At 29.5% G+C, this 25,048-nt stretch overlaps 1 long non-coding RNA gene across 2 annotated transcripts; it reads left to right on the top strand.

The window, feature by feature from the left end:
* Positions 1–16,088: 16,088 nt before the first annotated feature.
* On the top strand, positions 16,089–17,311 carry LOC111241988. 2 transcript variants are annotated; one of them, XR_002668410.1, is made up of 3 exons: positions 16,089–16,414; positions 16,780–16,885; positions 17,085–17,311. It is a non-coding gene; the product is annotated as an uncharacterized LOC111241988 (long non-coding RNA). The 2 variants fall into 2 exon arrangements; XR_002668409.1 differs by having other exon boundaries at positions 16,780–17,311.
* Positions 17,312–25,048: the final 7,737 nt, after the last annotated feature.

Below are 25,048 nucleotides of genomic sequence, written 5' to 3'. Positions count from 1 at the left end.
TTTCTGATTTTTTTTTATTATTATTGCACTAGCCTTTCTTTCTAATTTAACAAAAGCAAACTCGGGTATTCTTTTTATGTTAAGTTCGGTATAGCATGTAAATAATGCAATTGCCAAAAATTGAATTAGTAGAAAAAAAAATTAAAATTTATATATATATATATATATATATATATATAATACAATTAATGAGCATGTCAAAGATTTTAATTGGATTTTGAAATCTTGGATGAATTTTAAAATCCGTTTAAATTTTCAAAGAACTTTAAAATTCGTTCAAACCTTCTAAATTTTTTTTAACAAATTTTAAAATTTGTTGAAATTTTTAAAAATCTTTCAGTAAATTATAAAATATGTTAAAAAAAATTATTCAATCAATTTTAATTTTAACAAATTTCAAAATTCATTAAAAGATTTAAAAAAATATTAACGAATTTCAAAAATCTCTTTGAAGCACAAAATATGAGGATATAAGATATTTTAAATTATAAAGAGAAAATATTTTAAAAAATATTTTAAGTTAAATTTTGGTTTAATACCTATTTTAATTCTTTGGACGTTTGTTCAAAGTGGTTCTACGTTTTAAAAAAAAGGTTTATTAACGTCCAGTTTTTGTAAAAATATTTCAAGTTAGTCCTTTCTACTTAAAGCATTAAAAATCTAATGTTGCAGTTACCCCCTGGTCAAAACTTAATGAGTTGTACACTTTTTTTCATTGAAATTTTAGGATAACCTCCAAGACTGAGCTCCTGCACTCATTCTAAACATACTTGAACCTCATCAAAGAGATTCCACTTTGAAACTTACTTTCACCATTTTGAAACCATACACTTCCACTTTGAATCTCAACTCATAACTTTGATATTCATACAAACTCATACATAATCACACATCATCCACAATGAACCAAAGCATAACTCTGATCAATCAAAAACAAAAAAAGGAAAGAGTAAGACAATACCTGGACCAGTCGCTCAGCGACCACTCTCGTTGGGCAACCACAAAATTCTCTCGCTTAACGACCCAACTAGCTAGGTGAGACCAGAAACAATGGTCCAGACCCTCAACCCTCTTGCTCAGCGACCCAACCCATTAGACGAATCCACAAATAGTGGTCTGGATCTCTCAATCACTCTCCCTAGATGAATCCACAAATAGTGGTCCATACCTCTCAACTATTCACCTAACGACCCAACTCGCTAGACGAATCCAAAGACAGTGGTTCAGACCCGTCTCTCGCTCAGCCAAAAATACTTTGTTTTACTATTTTAATATACCTGTTAACTCTAATACTTTATTTTCTAGGTTTTTAAACTTTCATTTTTAAAGTGAATTATATATTATCATAACAATGAATTATATATTATCATAACAATTTTTCAAGTTTCTTTTATTAACATTCATACTAAACGTTATTATCTACTTTCTTAATTTCAACCAAAATATATATAATTTATTTATCGTAAACCTTGAGAAAGTCTTAAGAAACCTAAAAACTCATGATATTTACGTATTAAAAAATCTCCAAACAAATCTAAAAAAAATAAACCTTTTGGGGGAGATAAAAAAAGGGTGTAATACAATTTTTTTTAAGTCACATTCTTATGAGACAGAATGCAATCATAGTAAACAAAAAAAGTCTTCCAAATCAATTGTGCAGCAAACAATATATTAATAAAACAGCAATAAAATTGACAATTTTTTCTTTGAACATGTTACTTTAGACTTATCCTTGGAGGGACCCAAACATATATAAAGATTGCAGACATAACCTATTTCTTGTTTGACATAAGCATATATATTAATGTGGATTTCAGTATCTATAACTACAAGATTGATTTGATCGATCAAAAATAAGTGAGTGTGGACATGAATTTAAAAGGGGAAAAATCTGTGACCCAACAACTAGCTAAACTTGGATGTTATTTAAATTTATCTATCAGCAGAAGGTGTTGTTGAAGTTCATCAATTGCAGCATGATAGCAATGTCTTATTGTGAAAATTGGTTAAAATCTGTGAGTAAATATAGTTTATCATATATTCAATTTCGATCGAGTTTAAAAAAACTAATAAATTTTGACAAGAAATTTATAACTTTTAAATTATATTAAAAAAATAAAATTCTAAATCTAACTATTTATAATTATTTTTGTGAATTTATTTATTTAAGATTCTAATATTATAAATAAATAAGTGATACATTTAATTTGATGTTAATTGTAATTTATTTGATATATTTTTTAAATTATATTTAAATTTTAACATAATTTTAGATAATATTTAATTTTATTATAATTTTAAATTTTATATTTTAACATAATATTTAGATTGAATTTTATTTTAAATTTAAATTTTACAAAATAATTGTATTTTTTTTAAGAATGAATAAAAAGAATTTGTAATTACTGAGTTCATAAAGTAATTCATTTTTAGGTTAGACCCGTTTTGACAATATTCCCTACCTAGTGACTTATTTTTTATATATAAAAAATAAATTAAAAAGTGGAATCAATTTTTTTCATAAATTAAAATTCGTCTACATAGGAAAAAAATTTCGAAAAACATTCTGTACTGATTAAATTTAGTATGTTAACTTGTCTAATTATTTTTGGGTTAATTTCAATTTTATATTAACTTGTCTAGTTATTTTTGGATTATTTTCAATTTTGTCTTGTTGTTTATAAATTTCAATACCAAGAAATCAATTTCTCTCTTTCACACTCAAATTAAGGATCATCATGGCTAGTGGCATCAAGCATAGAGACAATGAAAGACTTCAAAGACCACTACGTGATAAGTATAATTCAATTTCATTGAACATCTAATTTCTAGACCGATTTATTGAATTTGGGTATAATCCAAATTTAGTATTTTTAAAATTTATATATAATTATTTAATTTAACGAACTTATCAAATATGTATTATTCAGATGATAAATTAATTCGGAACATTATTCAGTTTGCGAATTTATATTAAGTCAATTTTAAAAAATATTTTTGTTTTAAATAAATGAAATAAATTTTGAAAAAATTATATGTGTGATTTTAATAGTGATTTATGAAAATATTACTAAAATTTATAAATATTAAGATATAAATTTGGTTAGGGTAGGATACTAATAAAATTATAATCCAATTTCTGTAGCCTACTGTAATTATTTCCAATCCAACCCAACTTTATACTTCAATTTATTTTTAATTTCTTCAAATTCAGTGTGATATGATTTTTTTTTTCTCAAGCCTACTTCTATAATATTCTCCTGCGTTACAAATGTACTGAATGTGAAGTTAATACATGCTAAAATCTAAGAATCATTTATTTGTAACTCGTGACTTTCATTATGATACTACTATAATGGTTGCATCTAACACTTATTAGACAAAACCAATAGTTGAAAATAAGAAGCCAACTGTTTTTAGTTAAAAGTATGCATTCCTATTTAATTTTAATTTGACTTACTAGAGTTACACATTAAAAAATAATTAATGCACCACGTAATAATAACCCATGTAATTATTAAATATATGAAGATTTTATCAAATATATAAGTTAGTCTATAAATAATTAAAAAAAATCAAATGAATACATGATACTTTAATTTAACAATGTTTAATATCAAAATACTCGTTGTAAAATATATTTTGATAAAAAATAGTATTACAAAATAATAACACATATTTTCAAAATGGTTTATGATTAAGAAACTAAAATAATATCTCACATAATAACCTATAAAATATAGTATTAGAGTTGATAGATGTTTTAAAATAATGATATAAAATATTTTAAAGTTAAAATATTTCAATAATATAAATAGAATTTCTTAAACTCTTCTCATTATCTAAAACATAAATCATCCCTCTAAAACTCTTCCTTTAAGTTATCTTTCTCTAAGATATCTAAATTCTTGATCATCTGTTTAACAATTAAGAAGTGTCTAGGAGATCACAATTGAGTAATTTTAACAATTAAGAAGTGTCTAGGAGATCATAATTGAGTAATTTTCAACATCTACCAATTAGTTTTTAGTTTAGAGCAAGTAAATTTCGATTCCTTTTTCTTCTCGTTCTTAGGTTAAAATCATGCATGATGATTTCTTTCCACCTGTGTCTCGTGGTTTCTTTCCCTAGTTTCTTGCTGATAAGAGGTTTTAAGGAATATCTCTGATATCTTTTTTGTATTCTATAGGCGTTTTTAGGTTTCCTTAAGCCTTAAGCAAGAGTTTCGACATTTTTGAGCTAAGTAGCTTTGGTGTAAGGTAAGGAAAGCTAATGTTCGTGCTTAAATTTTAATTTCCAAGTATGATTTGTGGTTAATTATATAACGGGATGACTTAATCGTTATTGAGATATTTGTACATTGTTCATTGTGTTTGATGAGTTTAATTGGTGGTATTTTGCTTGAATGTATGGTATGATTTTGTTTTGGAATGGATATAATCTTGTGAGTGGTTGTTGGTGTGAATGAATTTGGTATACAATTGGTGTGGTGGATAGAAATAAGAAGTAAGTTTAGTCATGGGTTGTTTTGCTCTAAAATGGAGGTTTTGATGGGTGAGATTTTGAAGTAATGATGAAATGGGAGAAAATGAGATTTTGTGGTTGTTTTTATGGTCATATGAAACTTGTCTAGGCTTTTAGTTAAAGAAATATGATGTAAAATGAGTTAGTAATTGATATGTTGATTTTTGTATAGTTTTATGTTCAATTTTATGGGTTTTAACTAGTGAGATTCTAAATTAGAATGTTTATGTAAATTAAAAAAGTACTATATTTCTTAAATATTTTTATTTGTGTTTGAGTAACAAGCACTACTAAATAAATGATATTGCAAGTGATATTAAGTAACAATGAAATCAAAACTTTTAATTATTATAGTCTTGAATGAAAAGAGTCGTGTTTCATTTAAAATTTATAAACTTTTAGACTGATGTAATGTTATTTTTTATTCCTTTTGGTCTACAATATACGTTTACAATATTTTTATCGTTTTAAGTGAATAATTGTTCAATATAACTCTATGGCTGACTGAACAGGATTGATACATATAATATTGTTAAGTAAATGATAAAGATCAAAACATATTTCTCTTATTAAAATTCAAATTATAAATAAAAAATATTGAAAGCCATAAAAAAAAATCTACACATAAGATCATAAATTTATTTAATCTAAAAATATATATTTTAAAATTATACAACTTATAATTATTCTTCCAAAGTGAAGAAAACGCATTTTAAATATAAGGTACACTAATAATTATGATTAGAAATATAACTATTGTCATTATTATTATTGTTTTAGATGTGAGGTCAATGTTAATAGTTTAGTTTTTATGTATCATCTAAAGTTTAAGTTTTGTTTGGTAAGAGCCTTCTATGTGTCTAAACTACTTGGATAGTTTCTCCAAAAGATACTTCGATATTAAAGCCAATAGATGATCGATTGGTATATTATTAATGTAGTGTTGCATATTTAATGCATGCATTTGAAAGTCATACCTTAAGGTTTTATTTATAGTGATTGTTATGGATTTTTATTTTTTTGTCGTCTAATTCCGACTCAATCATACCTTAATCAATATTAATAGATTTATTCATGATTACCATTATATTAATTCAAGCATTATGATCAGTCGATCATGTTGTTCGATCAGGATGATCGGCCAAGGTTAATATTTCCAAGAGGACGGTCAAAGAATGAACGACCAAAGTTAGTCGGCCAAAGATGGTAGGTCAAATGTGATAAGCCAAAGGTGGTAGGCCCAATGTGGTCGACCAATAGTAGTCGACCAAAGATGATTGATCCAAAATAATCGACCAAAGATGTCGATCCAGAGTAGTCAACCAAATGTAATCCATGATAAATGCTCGAACAAGGATGGTCAGTTCAAAATAGTCTACCAAATGTGGTTAGTTATGGGTAAGCTCAACCAAGAATATGATCGATCTTGAAATTGAATGGTTTAGTTAATAGTTAATTCTCCAAAATTAATCGGACAAACATAGAATTCAATTATTATTATCAATTTTATAAATTGAATGTATATATATTTTTTATAATAAATTTTAAAAAAATGATTTTTTTAAAGCAATAATTGTAACTACATCCTGTGAAATAGTCATATTCGAGTTGTGGGTCATTCGTGTTAGGATAAACTTAAATTTTAGGGATTCATTAAAATCTTATTTTATTAGTTTTGGGTTTAGTAATATTTAGTTTGATTTTATAGAGATAAAATAGGCATATGTGGTTTTGATTTTCCATTTATTTAGGAGAGTATTATTTTATTTTGAGTCTGTTGATATTTTATTGTCAGTTTTTATTATTTGTTTTTGGCTTAAGCCCTATTTGCACCTATTTAAAGGTTGTCAAGATTTAATGAAAAGTAACCATAGTGAATTGAAGAGTCTAATTATTTGTGTGGGTCACATTTTTTTAACAAAGTGGTATCATATTTTTAATGAGGGAAATAGTGAGTGCTTATTTTTTTTTTGTGAGAGATGACAAAGGTTGTCAATGATATGAGTGTGCCACAATTGACGAGAAAAACCAATTATGATAATTGGTGCCTACAAATGAAGGCGTTATTGAGATCCCAACACATTTGGGATATGGTGGAAGATGGGTACGTTGAACCTTATGAAGACAAATATCAAACGGTGACATAGATAACCCCGTTGAAGAAATCCCGTGTAAGAGATGGGTTAACATTGTATTTTCTCTACAATGCAGTAGATGAGTCGGGATTCGAAAAAATAACAAATGTCAAATCAGCAAAGGAAGCTTGGGAGATATTGGAGGTTGCATATAAAGGTGACAACCGCGTTAAACAAGTCTGAATACAAGCTCTCAAAGGGAGTTTGCTCCGTTGAAGATGGAGCCTAAAGAGCATATAACTGAGTACATAACTCGAGTGGAGAAGGCAGCCAACCAACTCAGCAGGAATGGAGAACAAATGCCATCTAGTCGGGTTGTAGAAAATATTTTGAGATCCCTTACAAAATATTTCGAAAGTATCGTTTGTGCCATTCGAAGGACTTGTCGGTTCTCACAGTGGATGAACTTGTTGGGTCATTAGAAGCCCACGAACAAAGGAGAAGGAGTTGAGATGATTAGGTTGAACCCGACGGTCAAGCACTACATGTAAAGTTTGACTCGAATAAAACTCGGATTACTCAAAGCTAAGGTCCTAGCAGTAAAGGATGGGGAGGCCGAGGACGGGGTGGACGTGGCCGAGGTAATTTTGAGAATGATAGTGAAGAGAAAACTGGTAAGAAAAATTGGTGTGACCAAGGACAAGGGAAAGACCAATGAGATCAGTCAGAAGTTGAGTATTTTAAGTATGGTGAGTATGACCACTATGCAAATGAGTGTAGATCGAGAAAGTGCTATAATTGTGGTAAGTTCAGTCACATTACTAAATTTTGTTGAGCTAAGAAGAAAAGTGAGATAAACCTTCTTACTGGAAGAAAAAGATTGAAGAAAAGTGTGGAATCTTGTTGATGACAAAGAGCTCATATGTAGTGGACATGAAGAGCCTGATCCCAACAATGGACGAAGTGATCTTGGTAAAGGATGTAACAACTGTGGAGAAGGAAAACCTGAAGAAAGAACTCAAACAAAAAAGATGAAGAGATTTCGCGGATAGGGGGGCTTCTAGATGAAGCTAATGAAATTATGAATAAACATAAGGTTGAGCTTGAGGAGTTGAAGAAGGCGACTCTTGAAAAGGAAGTGTTCTTGAACCAGACAAAGAGGAAGATGAAGATATTGAGAAGAACCCGATGAAGATATCGGCCAAGATTGTTGAGAATTTGCCTAAGGTAAAAAACGAGTTAATCAAAGTTATTAAGAAGTCAGACATAACAAAGTCAATCAAAGCATTAAAGAAGTAAGAAGAGTTTTGTTAGGATAAACTTAAATTTTAAGAATTCATTAAAATATTATTTTATTAGTTTTGGGTCTAATTAGTTTGATTTTGATAAAGATAAAATAGAGATATGTAGTTTTGATTTTTCCATTTATTTATGAGATTTATTTATGAGAGTATTATTTTATTTTATTGATATAAGATATAAATAGATTTAGTAGATTTTATTTTAAGTTTTTTGAATATTTTATTTTCAGTTTTTATTATTTATATTTGATCTAAATCTTATTTATTTAAAAGTTATCAAAATTTAATAAAAAGTAATCAGTAAATTGAGGAGTCAAATTATTTGTATAGGTATATTTTTAACAATTCAGTTGTTATTTTGTTCAAAAACATTGTTTACCGTCTTTGTTTGCTGTTTATCGCTTTCCGCACGTGAGAAGGTTGCTTTTGGTGTTCCAAAAGGGCATAAAGGCAAATTTTTATTTTTTTTATATATAAACGAGTAAAATATATATTAATGTAAGGCAAAAGCAACATAACTAAAAAAAAACAAAACTGTCCAGCACATGCCCTTACACCGAAACACACCCCAACAAAATTTTCTTTCATTATCATCTTTCCCTTTAACAATACAAAATCAATAAGTATAACATAAATATCCAAACAACCCAAATGCGAAAGCAAAGACCTACTTTGTTTCTATCTTCAACAACTAATTCTACATTTTATTTTAAATTAAAATATATGTTGTGACATCAATATTTAAATAAGATCATCAGATGGACACGTGTCTCGAATTACTTAACTGTGAAAACGAATTGTTCCTAATTTCAATTGCATAATAAAGTTATAAAAAGAAAAAGATAAGGTGATTGAAGGTTGTGGGCATGTGGCTACTCTCAAGGAAAAGTGGATGCATTATTTCCTTTTTAATTATAATAATTTCCTTTGGCACTCTTGCAGCATGGAGCACCTTTGACATTAGAGAGCTTCACAAAGTGAATGTTATTAAAGTTCAACCATAGATTTATATGTGAAAAAATAAACTTTTTATATAAAGATCAACCTCTAACTAATTAATACTTCAGTTAAGAAAAATTAATTCAAACAAGCGTGTTCATTCCCACAGGTAACAATTGACATATATTATATATAAAGAAGTTTATAACAACTTAACCATATAATTTTGAGTTTATAGCAACTCGTGCACTAAATTTTGAAGAATTTTTAGGAATGGTTTACTTAGTTTGCATGAATTTCTGGATGGAAAAGATAATTAAGTATGTTTTTTTTCTTTTTGAATTTGTGCTAATATATTATAAAAAAAATGAACTTGATCAGATATAACTATAAGTAATATTAGTTTTTAAAATTGGATACGACATTTAGAATGAATATTTATATATATTTAATTAATTATTAATCTTACATTTTTAAGTTATTAAGATACTTTTAGTTTAATTTATATTTTGGTAATGAAAATACATGTTAATACGAAAAAGACTTTTAACATATGTTATTGTAAGTTTTTGACTTTTGTTGAAGATCCAACGTAGAAGACGTGAAATTAACGTATGTTGTCTCTCAATTGATGTCAAATTGTTGGTTTGTTTTATTTTAAATTTTTCACCAATTTTTCTCTATTGAAATCATAGAAAATCAATATACAATACGATAATACGTTACAAAAATTTTCAAAATAACTAGAGTAGGCATCTAAAATAAAAGTGTAAAATATATAAAAATGGGTGAAAGATANTAAGAAAATAAAAATCATACCTTAAAATAAAAATGGGTGAAAGATACTAAGAAAATAAAAATCATACCTTAAACAATGAATTTTTGAAAATTCCATAACATTCTAGGGAAAAAAAAACATCATAAACAACGATCATCGCGTTTGTCATCTATTTTCAACAACTTTCTTTTTTTGAGCGTCTTCATCCAAGGTCCATACCAAAACTTATAATAGTTTGAAGTTTACGAACTCAAGGTTAAACTAAAAATGCAAAAATGCAACTTGTAAAACACACAATAATAGTTAGTGAATGAAAACTCTACTTTTAATGTGAAATGTAATTGGAAAAAATGAAAGTTCTAATCCAAAGGAGCACCACAATGACAAGATGAAATGAAAGGGTTAAAGAACTTGCTCTTATGAATTTGGCGTCGTGGTAAACTTTGGTGGGAGATTTTACGAAAACATGAAAGAGAAAGATGAGGGTACTAACATTGTTTTTGAAATTTTAAAAAGAAATTGACGTCAAACACCCTCGTAGTAGATGTTAGTATGCAATTTAACATCGGTCCTAAGGCCAACCATATGTTAAATAATGTCGATGGTTTGATGTAATTTAACATTTGTTGACCTTTTGTAAACTGATATCTATTATGAGTGGATCCAATATCAATTTAGATGAAATATTTACAAAAATGTCATTACACATCTTTGATGTTGAATTCTACTACTTGGAACATGATTATCTTATAAACTCTTTTTACTCTAGTAATGTATGTGTGTTTGCTTTTTATATCATAATAAATAATAAAATTAGTTATTATTATAAAATTAGATTTAAATAACTTCTACAATTTTATTAGGAATAATGTTTTTTTTAGAAAATAAAAGGTCAAATTAAAAAGAATTAAATTTTTAAAAAGTTCAAAAATAATTATTTTAATTTAAAAAATACTTAAAATATAAAACTAAACCGAGTGTTAATTATAATTTTTTCTTTTCTTTTCAACTATGTTTACTTTTTTATTCTATTAGAAGACTATGCAATATTTTATTTCTCATAAGAGAAATGATATCTTTGTGCATGAAGGGAACTCCATCCTTTCATTTTTCTGTTACTGTTGAAGTTCTGTACAGTTGAGAGAGATAAACATGAAGAATATAAAAAGAATTTAACAAGTTGAAAATAATGTGTGTGGTGGATATATTTAATTTAAAAAAGATAAAATTGTGTAGAATAAAATTGAATTGGTTTGAGAGGGGGGAAATTATAAAATTTATGTTAAGTGGAATTTAATTGGTTTTGTAGAAAATTTTAATTCCTTTTTGTTTAAGCGAGGAAATTAATTTATAAATTATAATTTGGAAAATTATGTAGGTTTTATTTACTAATGTAAATATACTGCAACAATTAGGTAAGTTTATCTGAATAGGTGTATGTTCATAATATAAATAGGTGTATGTTCATAAACAAAATTAAATTTATTTAATTATAAATCTTTTGAAATTAAAATGTAACATTCAAAAATATAATAAATCATTACGTAAAAGAGTATCTAATATGATAGAATAGTTACTAATTAAAATATAAATAGAAACTTACAGATATCTAAAAATAACTATAAAATTTAAATTTTATATACAAACAACTAAACAAAACAATTTATAAGATTAGTCTAAATAAACCAAGTAGCCGCATCTCCTCCATCTAATGTCCATTCAAGCGAAACCTCTTCTCTCTTTGTTCACACCCACACGATGATCACCGAAAAAGAAAATAACACAACAACATACAAACAGAAACACAAACAGAAGGGTAAGCTAGTTTACAATAAAAGAACAAACAATAGAATTCATCATACACCTCACATACAACACACATAGTAATTCACCATCACATAACACTTTATGCATGACACTTAAAATGAATTGATTGTCCGGACTTAGAATGATTGTCGAGCTATGATAGGTTGTGCAGTTGTGGTGGCTTCTATTGCTTTGCAAAGTTATTGCCAATGGGTTTCATCCTACCACACTCACAAGGTTAGTCTGTTCCACACCTTGGATCATACAAAAAACACCCAAGACTAAGACCTCTGACTACTCCTCACGACATGGATTAATCATCTCTACTTGAGAATGAAAGACCATTGGAGATTCAGGATAACCCCAAGAGTGAGCTCATGCATTCATTCTAAACATACATGAACCTCACCAAGAGATTCCACTTTGGAACTACTTTCATCACTTTGAAACCACAGACTTTCACTTTGGATCAAACACATAACTTTGATGATCATATAATTTCATAAATGCTTATGCATTCTTCACAATGAACTAAAACATAACTCTAATCTATCAAGAAACAAGAATGGAAAGAACAAAACAAAATCCTGAACTAGTTGCTCAACGACTAAGCTCACTGGGTGACCATAGAGTTCCCTCGCTCAACGACCTAGCTTGTTATGCGAATACTTAGACAGTGGACCAGACTCCTCCACCTCTCGCTCAACGACTCATCTCGTTGTGAGAATAAACTGACAGTGATTACAGACCCCAACCTCTCGCTCAACGACCTAACTCGCTAAGCGAATTCAGAGACAGTGGTCCATAACTCTCAACCACTCGCTCAACGACAGTTGCTAGACGAAAGCACAAACAGTGGTCTAGACCTCTATTCAACAACCCAACTCGCTAGGCGAATCCAGAGATAGTGGTTCAGACCTCTCAACCACTCGCTCAGCGACCCAAGTCGCTAGGCGAATCCAGAGATAGTGATCCAAACCTCTCAACCACTCGCTCAACGACCCAATTCGCTAAGCGAAAGCACAAGCAGTGACCCAGACCCTTAACCTCTCGTTGTGCGACTCCACTTGCTCAGCGAGTCTGCATAATTCTACAACACGAAAACTACAAAATTTTCACCCTTCACCATTCTTGACCAATTTGATGTATTTTTCCCAATTTCTAACCTTCGTAGATCATGTTATACACTTGATTATACTCAACCAAAAGTATCTAGACCATCCTAAACCCATTTTAAACAAGTAGCTACAAGATTTCAACCAAAACCTTACAAAAACTACAACTTAGAGACTGAATTTGAATTATATCATTTATGGCACAATTTCAAACAACTTAGGGACTTCAACAAGTCCCATATGACTTACCAAGACTCTCCAAATTGACCATTTGAGCATAGAACCTCCAACTCAAGTTTTCATTATCCCATTTCCTCAAAAACTAGTCCTAAACAAGCTAGACACTACCTAACCACCATTACCTACTCATATCTTGGATTTTCCTCCATTTTAAGGACTTGAACAACCTACAAAGCAACTTATAATAGACTCTAAATACCTCAAACCAGTTCTCAACACCTCTTTCACAGTTTCAATACCTAAGTCCTTATTTTTAGACAAAAACGACCTACAACCAAGAGTGACCATTTCTTCCCAACAATTCAAGTTACATAACTCATTTCACTAACATCAAATCCACAATCAATAACACATATAACAGATTCAACATTTTTTAAACCAGTCATCATCACACAAAACATTGATTAACCATTTTACACATTAGTCAAGTTCCAATTCACACATATACAAATAATTCATATTTTAACTACATTCACACAACCTAATTAACTTCATCAATTAGAATACCGATCAAGAAAGATAACTAGATTCCCTTACCTCTAAACCAACAGTCCAACTCTCTCAAAATGTTCCACCAATTTGCTTGCAATGCAAGAAACTTCTAAAAACACATACAAATCACCAATTGGCGATTGGATACAAATCTTAGAACCTAAATTGAGCCAAGAATTGAAGAGGGCAACTACTTGACATATGCAAACAAAAATTCTTTGCATGATCAAGAATCAATAAAATATCAAGAAAAAAGGGACGGAAACTTACTTGCTCTAAACACCAAATTGATCAGATAGAAAGCTAGACATTAACGTGGTGATCGTCTAGGTACCTCCTGATCATCAAATTGATGACTTAAGATCGAGAAATCTTAAAGACAAGTGAAAAAGAACGAAGAGGAAATATTTTAGAGAGATAGAATGTTCTTAAAATAATGAGACGAGTTTAGAAAATTTTATTTATATTATAAAATTATTTTATAATAAAATATTCGGTCTCATTATTTTAATACATATATCAACTCTAATACTTTAATTTCTAGGTTCATACAATGATTTAATCTATCAAATAAATTAAAAGAGGAAACCAAAGAATTAATTGTTATTATAATTATTAAGTATGAAATAAATTATTTCATTTTTTAAAAGTATTCGTCCATAAAAAAATGGATATAAAATAAATTATTTTTTATGTTTTTAGTTGAATTTAAAATGAAAAGTATAAAATTTAAATAGTAAAAGGGTTAAATATGTTTTTAGTCCCTATACTTTGGGACGATTTTGGTTTTAGTCCCTCTTTCAAACTAAGGTACAATTTAGTCCTTCAACTTTAGAAAACTCTGGTTTTAGTCCTTTTTACCAATTTTTTTTTAACTTTATTTGTTGTTTCAAGCACGTTTCGTTATAGTATTTGGATTGTTTACACTGTTTGACACATTTTTGCTTCAATGTTAACTGAGAAACACGTTTGAAACAGCAAATAAAGTTAAAAAAATTTGATAAAAAGGACTAAAACCAGAGTTTTCTAAAGTTGAAAGACTAAATTGTACCTTAGTTTGAAAGAGAGACTAAAACTAAAATCGCCCCAAAATATAGGGACTAAAAACATATTTAACCCATAGTAAAATAGTAAAATAAATTACATAAGCAGGGTTAAAATTGATAATAAATTATGCATATCACAAACTATTTTAAAGAGGAATTGCTTTTATCATTACATATAGGCTACATAAATAAAATTTAGAGAAAAATAAAGTAGGAATACACTTGGAGAAATTTGAATATTTATTTAGAGACAAATTGAAAAATCATATTAATAGATGTATGAATGAAACTAATAGAAAATTGAATGAACATTAATGGAAATGAAATTAAACAGATAAATGAATACACAATTATATACCTTCTAATGTGATGTCCCACCGGTCCATATTGTGTTTGAAGTCATAAAGAATATTTTCGGATTAGTGGTCATAAATATTTAGTTTTCATAATTCCAACGTTTCATTATTTAATTAAAATTTGAAAACAATATAAATATAATAAGTAAGGATATAGGAAGAGAGATAACACATAAATTTCATATAATAAATATAAATTTTTATTTTAGGATACAAGAGTATTTTAAAAGATATTAATGACAACAGTCCATCTATTGTGAATTAACTTTTATGAATTTTTTGCTGTCATATTCATTATTTTAAAGATGATTATGTAAATTTTATTCCGATATTTTATTTAATTGTTAAGTTTTCTTTTATCATATTAGTATAATCCATTAAAAAATGTATAATTGGGTAGTCTTAATCTTTTTTATTATGTACATGACTTGTGTGATAAAGACACTCTTTTGTTTGTTCTTAGTTTGATTATTTAAAAGTCATGAAATTGGTAAATTCTATCTCAAGATGGTGGTGTATTAAATAAGGAAATTAGTGTAGTGGTTGCCAAGAAATAGAGTGACATTTCTAATAACTAAATTAGGTGAGTGTCACCACTCACTAATTTTTTATTTATTTATTTTTATATAGAATGTATAAATTAATGATATAATATTGATTATAGATTAATCTAAAAGAGCTTAGTTACCAATTTTAATTAATTTTGTTATATAGTATTAAAATGATTTTACTTACGAAAACATTTTTAAAAAGTATATAAATTTTACAATAAATTTAAAGAAATAATCTTAGTTTTGACAAAATTTTCATAAATTTTACAGAAAATTTTCGTTATGTGTCAAGGATTTGGTTAGCTGTTGGAATGGTCTGGCTCCAAAATTTGCTTGATAAAGACAGTCTGATATAAGACCATCACTTTTAGGTTGCTATCCACAACAAGCATTCAATTTTGAATTTTTAATATTTTTTAAACGAATAAAATAATATATAATTCTTTTATAACTTACTATCATTATTTTAAAGTTTGAACAGATAAATAGGGATATTTTACAAAATAGAATTACGCTCTTTATTTTTAAATGAAAAAAAAAATTATCCCTAAAAACTTTAAATTGAATTCCAGTTCTCGGGCAGTCTAGATATTCACGAAGGGTCAACGAATGTTAGTGATTTTTTTAAAAAACAAAATTACAATAACACGAATATAATCGCTATTTGAAAATTTTATTTTAAAAGGATATTGTATATATTTAATTTCATTTTTAACATTATAAATAGTTTAGCTGTCAAAATGGGTCAAATCTATGGGTCAACTTGGCCCATCATGGATTCGGACTGAATTGAGTTTGAAAAAAGGGGTTACTCCCTCCACCTCCCCATTTGTTCCCTCTACCTCCCTATTTTTCTACATTTTTATTTTAATTACAAATATAACCTTTTGTTTTCCTTTTTTAACCTTTATAGTTTTTTATTTTTTTACTTATTTACCAAACCCTACTTTTACTCTGATCTCTCCACCCCCTCCCCCCATTTCAGATTTGAGATTCGCCCTTTTTCTCTCCTCCGTCTCATTTTCTCCCCCCGCCCTTTTCTTCTTCACGCGTCACACTAATTTTTCTCTATTTGACTCTACTTTGCACTTAGTCGTGGTGGAGTGCCGTGGTGCGGTAAGGTGTGTGGCTGTTGTTACTGTTCGTGGTGGTGTTTCGCTGTAGTGAGTGGTGCATATCTTCGTCTACCAGGTATTAGTTTACTACTGTGTGCATCTTGCTAGTTTCGCTGTTTGTTTGATTCACTACTTTGTGCATGCTTTGATTCACAACTCTGTCCATGCTTGCTGGTTTGGCTTTGGGTGTTTTTTTTTTCTCTTTTTTAGTTTATTAATTTTTTTATTTGTATTTAAATTTAGTTTTTATTTTAATTTATTAGTGGAATTTTTTTTAATTTAGTTATTTAATTATTTCAATAGAAAATTGTAGATTGTGACCAGAGAAAGATATGATTCTGATGGTGAAAAAAGATTATAGTTTATAATTGTTAAATTAGTTGCTTATCTGTATTTTACTCAATGGTTTTATTGAAGTTTGGTGTAAAATTTGGTGTTTAGGCTACCAAATTCATCACAGCTGCAGGATTTGGTGCTAAGTGGCTCGGCATATTTTGGAATGGCATGGTGCAATCTTTTATTAATGCTCAAACTCTATCACTTTCAGGTACAAATGGGAAAACTTCATGAATGCTCAACTATCTTTATATGTAGCAACTATGTACTTCCTTAACCCAACCTAAGACTTGATGCTAACTTTTGATCACGAGGAGGCTCAAAGCTGAAGTTCTCAATTATTTTTTATTATACTTTGTTTACGGCTACACTGGTATAATCACTTCATGAATACATTTTCTCCGTGGCAGATATGTGGGAACCAAAGCTTGCTGCTAAAATAGCTAAGCAACTTAAAAGATTTCATTATGTGGAAATTNCAGGTTCAAAGGAACCTCAATTATGGAATGATGTTTGGAAGTTCTCTGAGAAAGCTCTATTATATTTTCTTTCTTCTAGTTTGGTCTCTGTCCGATTCTATTGATGAGTTACTTCTGTAATTTTGTTTGAAGTCAATTTGATTTGTTGATTTTTATTATTCCTTCTTTGAAGTTTTGAAGTCCCCTTTTTAGTCTTTTCAGTTTCACCATTCTCTGATTTTTAGTTTTGAAAGCAACTGTTTTTTTTTTTTAAAAGATCACATGCTAGGGAATGTCTTTAAAGGAACTTATAATACTAAACGGATGGCGACATCCGTTTCGTCTTAAACGGATGTTAACATCTGTCAACGGATGCCCATTTTAAAAGGTTATATGGGGTGAGTGACTAAAAACATAAAATTTTAACCTTAAATATAAATTTTTATTAAAGGATAAAATAGGAATAGAAAAAACAAAGCAAAGGGTAAAAATGGAAAGGGGAGGTGTAGGGAGCAAATGAGGAGGTGCAGGGAGTAACGTCCTTGAAAAAATTGTATTTTTTTTATGTGGGTCAGATTTCAACCCAGCTCATTTAAACTCGGCTCATGCGGATTGAATCCGTGGTGGGTTGAGTTGGCCCACCAACCCACTTACCTAATTTTATTTTATTAAAATTTAATTTTAATTTTTTGAAAAGATATTTATTATTTTTGTTTTGATTAAAAAATTATTTAATTTTGTTATTTTCAAAATTAATTAAACATCCATGTTGGCAGTGAAATTTAAGATTAAAATTTGTTTAGATTTGAATTATAGAAAGTTTGTAATTTTTTTATTTAAAAGAAATTGTAATTAAGTAAGACAGTGAGTCAACCCGTTTATCCACCAATCCGTATCGGATCGAGTTCAAATTTTTCTGACTCGCTAATAAATAAGTCGGGTTGAGTTGGCTCACTATTTATAGATAAAAAAAAAGTCTGAAAATAACAATATTTTAAATTTCAAAGGAACTAGAGTGGTTCATGGCGTTAAGTTCAAATACAATGCATATATAATTTGAATGTTTATGTTTACTATCTTATTTGTGATACTTCAATTAGTCGGATTGTAATATTAATACAGGGTGCTAGATATATCATATTATGCTAATACTTTTTAAAAAGCCTTACTATGAAGTAAAACAATTAATTAGATAATATAAAATTATTAATTACATTATTTTATTAATTTTTTAAAATAGTTATTTAATGTAATCAGACGAGAACATAAATTAATTACATTGAAGGAACCAAATTCAATATATGTTGGACAAATTCATCGTTTTAAATAGTTTAAAAATACAATAATAAGACGAGTAACATAAAATTATAGTCAAAAGGCACACATATACAGAGCAATCAATACATATACCAAAACTCATCTATCATTTAAAAAAAAAAAAAAAATTCAACAAACGCGTAAAAGACAAAGTTTAATAGACACATCAAACTTTATTTATAAAAATATTGATTGATACTATTGATGATTATCTCACTCACTTGTCCAAAAGCTAGAGACATTGGTCCTCAAACATTTTATTTTTTTTATTTTTTTCTTACATAAAACTTTTCCTTTTAAACTTAATCACATTAATTTAATTTTATATTTGTAATTAACTTAATTTCTACTATAGAGAAATCAAAACCAACTTCAGTGGCAAGAAATTCGGTACATGTCTATGCACATGCATGGATTAATTCCAACTTATAGAACTGTTTTTTTCTTGTTTTCTAATTAAAATCGAAGTTTAATTTGGATAATTAATTAACATGATCCTCTAATATAACTTTTCTATAATTATTGTTAAACAATTAATTCCAATTAAATAACAACACACACAATTCAAAATTTGTAAGTTAATGCTAATTAACCTTATATCATAACACAATAAAATACATTCCTTCAACTTTTGTTAATTTTCAGCATAAACTGTTAATAACAACCATACTGGTATAGATAAAAATAGTACTTTTTCAATTTTTAAAAATAACAATAAAATTTCATTAAAAAATCAAACTCGACTTTTACCCATTCTATAAATAAGTTAAATTAAAAACTTAACTATGATTGATTGATTCTGTTATATTAGAGTGTAAGACAAGCACCATCAATTCTCCCATAGAGGGAGACCTCACGTAATCTATATATATATATATATTTATATGATGTTTATGTCATTTTGTAACACCTCTCGTGAAACATGTGTATTTAATTTCAACTACTCTATATGACTTTTATAGTAAATTGCATTTAAAAGTTTAACTTCTATGCTTAAAGGGAGTATCTCGTGAAAAGATAGATGTCTTGGAATAATTCTTTAGAATTTATCATAGATATAATATGGGTTATATATATATATTTTATCCCTTAACTTTCATTGAAAATTTGAATTAGTCTTTCTTCAAAAATTTTGCATAATTTAGTCCCCCAACTTAATGTATGATTTTAATCCTTTTAATCAAAATTTATTAACTTTATTTGATGTATCAAATGCGTTTCTCAGTTAAGATTGAAGCAAAAATGTGTCAAATAGTGTAAACAACCTAAATGTTATCATTAAACGTGTTTGAAACATCAAATAAACCTAACAAAATTTTGTTAAAATGACTAAATTCATACATTTCTACAGTTTGGGGACTGAATTAGGTCAAAGTTTTGAAGAGAGACTAATTTCAATTTTCAGTGAAAGTTAAGGGACCAAAAACATATTTAACCCATATAATATTGATAGGAGTAATAGTACTATGACATACGGTTAAATTTATTTGATATAGAATACAAGGGTAAAATAGTCATAAAAGTGTAAAGTTTTGTATTTTTAAAAAAAGAAGAAAGAAAAAAGTAAATGAAAAGAAAAAACTTAAATGTGTCAAAAACTCATTTTTCTATTGATAGGTACCTAGGCTACCATTGATTGAAAGAGTCTTATGCAACTAAATTATCATAAAGACAAGTTTTAAATAAGGGATGTCATCTTTACATGAAAAACTCAATTTTTAACTCCTATAAATGCCATAAAACCATTTTGGTTTAACTTGTTCCTTTTCAAAATATAAGTAGGTGCAATAAGTATATGTTGTGGCATAAATACGTGACTAATAAATGTTTAAATTTTGTGAGTTGGGAAAAAGTAAGAAAATTCAAGCATGTTAATGAGTTAGGTGTTAGATATGTGTGTCACTAGTGAATATTATCCAAAAATTTTAGATAATTTTTGGAAAGACTTGGGCGATTTAGTATTTATTATATATATTATAAGTAATAAGTTTTGATGTTAACAAATATGATAAGTATTTAAATTTATCTGAGTCATATCAATCTTCTAGTGGTTCATATCATGAGCAAGATTTGAAACACGTAGTTTAGCTACAATTAGAAATCTTTTTTATATATAAAGGTGAATATATATTTGGTAATATTTAATTTCTATAAATTCAAGGAATACCTTTATCAAATATATTTTTTATAGTTTTCCTTTCTACAATTCAAAGCTGTGTAATAAAATGCAACCTTCCATTTTGGGATGTTGATCAATGAGCAACACAATCTTATTTACATAGCAGCTAAACTTACAAATGAATTTTCAGTAAAATTTCTAATGTGAACGTTGTTTGAAAAAAAAAAAAAAAAACTTAAAGGTCTTAGAAAAAAGATGATATTCAATGTAGTAAACACTCATCCGAGTAATGGTAAGAAGTTTTGTTTGCCTCTTGCAATATCGGTGTACAAGAAATTTTGATTAAGTTGATCATTATTCACTAAAACAAAAATGGTTATAACATAGGTTACTTTTTTACTTTTGATATTACAGAAAAAATTCAACATTAAGTGACATTAAGTTGACATTAGAAGTCAAAAATCGATAGTTTTAAGGTTGGTTATACTCAGCGTCAATGTTACTTAATGTCAGACATCATATCACATTGATATCAAATTGGTATCACTTCAAACAAGAACTGAACAACAATTAATGCCGATTAGTGCATTAACAGCCGTTAAATAATTAATATCGAACTAAACCATAACCTACATTATTTAACCGACATTTAGTGTGAATAAAAAATCACACTGAACATTGTTCAGAGATATTGAGCCGACCTTAACCCCATGCTTCATTTGATAGAAGAACATGAACATGTGGGAAGTGGAAGTTAGATTGAGCTAGTCACATAATCTAAAAAGCCTTTGCGAAACCCCATCTATTAGGGTGAATGGACATTGTTGAACGACATCATTTAGCATATTTGTTAGGTCAAGTATGTACAAATTTCTTTATAGTTTCTAAATTTGGACATGAAATTAAATTTTTTTCTAATTTTAAAATTTAATATATTTTGGTTATAAACTTTAAAAATAAATAAATATAACCCTTTCGATTCAACATTGTTTCAGGTATGGGGTTGAAGTCTCTTACTTAAAGCACTCCAAGTTGTCCTAAAGATTGAATGGACTCCCTAATGGTCCTCCATCATTCAAGTTATGATGTTTGCTCTCTCTCCTTCTTGTCCAAGCTGCGTGGATGGATACCTGTCAAAGACATTCTTATGCTCAAGTCAATTATTTTACTCAATAATTATGTCATAAAGATGAATAATCAAAATTAATTATCTGGCCTCCCTCGTCAAACATATATTTATAAATCTTATAATGAACTTACAATTAGGTTTGATCCATTAATTAACAATAAATGACTTTCTTTTTTCTTATTAATTTCCAATTAATGACTATTATTCTTATTAATTGTTCATATTAATTATCAATTAACTATTATTCTTGACCAATCGTTCACTTTGTTGTTGGATGGTCGACTGCCCTTTCTTGGCTAATCGGGTGGTCATACAGTACACAACACTAGTGCAGCGAAGGGAAACGATCGCGGTTGTTTTTTACTATACGTCGCGGTTTTAGAACCGCGGCATATACGAGCGAGGTAAAATGTTTGAGACTTTAGGCCGCGGTTCCAACAACGGTAATAACATGGGGATTTAACGACAAATTAAGGTTAATTTAATTCAATCATATAATCATTCAATAAAAAACATTAAAATAATCACATATATTCAACATAAAAATAACATTGTAAAATAAAAAAAATTTAACTTTAAAATCATACCATCATAAAAGTTATACAATCATACAAAATCAAGGATACAAAATTATATGATCATTCAATCACATTCAATGATACAAAATTACACAATCTAATAAAAGTAAAATTTAAACATTAATATAAGAACCTGTTAGTGTGAAAAGCCAATAACAATGAACAACCCGCGATCAAAACGCTAGAAAATTCAACTCTAAAAAATTCAAACCTGTAAAAATATACAAACAAATATTAGTTTTAGAAATAAAAACAAACATCAAAACACAATTTACCTCTAAGGGGAAGAATCAGAAACACCAATAAAAAGACGTTTCAAATTATTTTGATCGGTTAAAACTCTTTCCCAACGTTGACAATGGCCACAACACCGAACAAAAATGGGTTTAAACGGTGAAAATGATTGAAAATGGAAACAGAGGATCGCATGACGAAGGAGGCTCTGAAATTGTTTGCACGTGAAGAAAAAGGAAGATGATGACATTGTTCTTGTGTGTTTTATTTTTTTAACCTAATCAGGGGAATAGACCGCGGTTCACCACTTAACCGAGGCCTATTATCCTGAAAAAATTCAAAATACATCTGAAATGATATTTTTGAAATTTTTTTCAAACTTTATGTCGTGGTTCACCGCCAAACCGCGACCTACTCCCTTAAATATTTAAAATTTATTCAGATCAGGGAATAGACCGCAATTCCTCTAACAACCGAGGCCTATTCCTTGACGTTCTGCTTCCTGCAGAGACAATAGGTCACGGTTCTTAGTGGAACCGTGACCTATTCCCTGACTCCGATTTTATTTTAGAACTGCCTTTAGGGGAATGTCAGAAATTTTGCAAGGGGAATAGGTTGTGGTTCTGAGGGGAACCGCGACCTATTCACCCTTGCAAATTTTTTACTTCCCGCCAAGTCAGATTTGAAATAAAATTTTAGGAGAATAGGTCGCGGTTCTAAGGGAAACCACGGTCTATTCCCCTGAATTTTTTTTTCAGAACTGCTTTGGGGGAATGTCAGAATTTTGCAGGGGGAATAGATCGCGGTTCCCCTCAGAACCACAGTCTATTCCCCTGCAATTATTTTTCAGAACTGCTTTTGGGGAATGTCAGAATATTGCAGGTGGAATAAATTGCGGTTCCCCTTAGAACCGCGGTCTATTCCCCTGAATTTTTTTTTTCAGAACTGCTTTTGGGGAATGTTAGAATTTTGCAGGAGGAATAGGCCGCGGTTCCCCTTAGAACCGCGGCCTATATTGTCGATATAATTTCAAAAGTGCCACCGCATAATATTATGCTTCGGTTTCTATTGAACCGCGGCATAATGTGCACGGTAAAAGATCAACTTTTTACTAGTGCAAGCCCCCTAACCCCAAGCATGATATAATGTGCAAAGGGGTTTTAGGTAGTCTGCTTCCGATGCAGATTAGTTTTACCTTTGGCACTTGTCTTTGTGTGTTGTTGTACGTTGACCAAGATCCCGAGCTTCATTTACTACTCGTTGTAAGTAAGGCCTAAGTTAAAAAACATACCCTACAAGTTGGTTGAACGTAAGTTGTGAGTTTGAAAAACGTTCTCTAACCACCCGTAGAGGGCTTGACAAGAGTTAAAAAACATTCTCTGCATTTTGGTTGAAGGTAATTCAAAAGTTGAAAAACGTTCCTTGACCACCCGTGAATGGCTCGATAGGAGTTGAAAAACATTCCCTGTCGGCTGGTTGAAGGTAAGGCAAGAGTTGAAAAAATTCCTTGACCAACCTGTGAAGGGCTCGACAAGTGTTGAAAAGCATTCCCTAATCATCCGTGAAGGGCTCGATAAGAGTTGAAACATTCCCTGTCAGTTGGTTGCTCAAAGTTGGCTTTGTGGTTTGTATGCAGGATCCTGTTATCTATACAGAAGAAAATAAGCAATTCAAATTTGAACAGTCAGAAAAAATGTATCCAATCAGGTCAACGCATTTACGAGGTTAGACAATGAATGTTGAGCTAGTTAAGCTATAAGGCTGGAGGGTTAAGCAAGCAAGACCGTTTGGTCTTCGATTGAATGTTTGAATAACAAAAATATGAATACATACTAGGATGTGTCACAACCAAGATGTTAGTGCTTAATGCATTGCAATTTGTAGAAGAGTTGAGGACGTTGCCCAATTGAGACTCGAACTAGAGCCAAGCCATTGAAGTCTGACAAGGTTGAACATATGAGGTCCAACTGACCGAACGGGAGAGAGACCAAGGTTTGATCGGGCTATATCCTGCACAAAAGAAAAACGGTCCACAATGAGTGGCCAAAACCGTGAGGCAAGAAGGATAACACGTTGCCGTTGAGTAGTTAACATTGAAGTCAATCCATGTTGAGATAGTCGCCTTAGAATGCGTTAAGGCTGAATGGTCACTACTTGAGATAAGTTGGAAAGAGGCTAGCTTCTTCACTCCGACGAACCCACGTTCAAACGACACAAGTCACCAAAGAAGCCCGAGGATTCTAGCACTTCCTCCAATTCTCTAGACTCCGTAATCGACGTCAGCACGACTCGCGGTGTCACGGGAAAAAAGTGGACTTTTTAGAGCTGGAGAACGTCGAGGACTCGGCAGAGAGCCTGTTAGCGTCTAAGGTTGGGAACTTGACGACATTTGAGTGCTTGCAGATGAAGATTTCCTCGCTGGGGATCGGTGGCTTGCCGTTGCGCTTGCTCCAAGGTTTGAAAGAACTCAAACTCTCTAAAGGACCTCCCAAAATGTCTACTTTTTCGATCTTGACAAAGATTTCTGGTCTCTAGTATT

This window comes from Vigna radiata, chromosome 7, assembly GCF_000741045.1.
Source record: "Vigna radiata var. radiata cultivar VC1973A chromosome 7, Vradiata_ver6, whole genome shotgun sequence".
NCBI classification, from domain to species: domain Eukaryota; kingdom Viridiplantae; phylum Streptophyta; class Magnoliopsida; order Fabales; family Fabaceae; genus Vigna; species Vigna radiata.
Note: the sequence above shows the minus strand (reverse complement) of the source record. Positions and strands in the feature narration are given on the sequence as shown.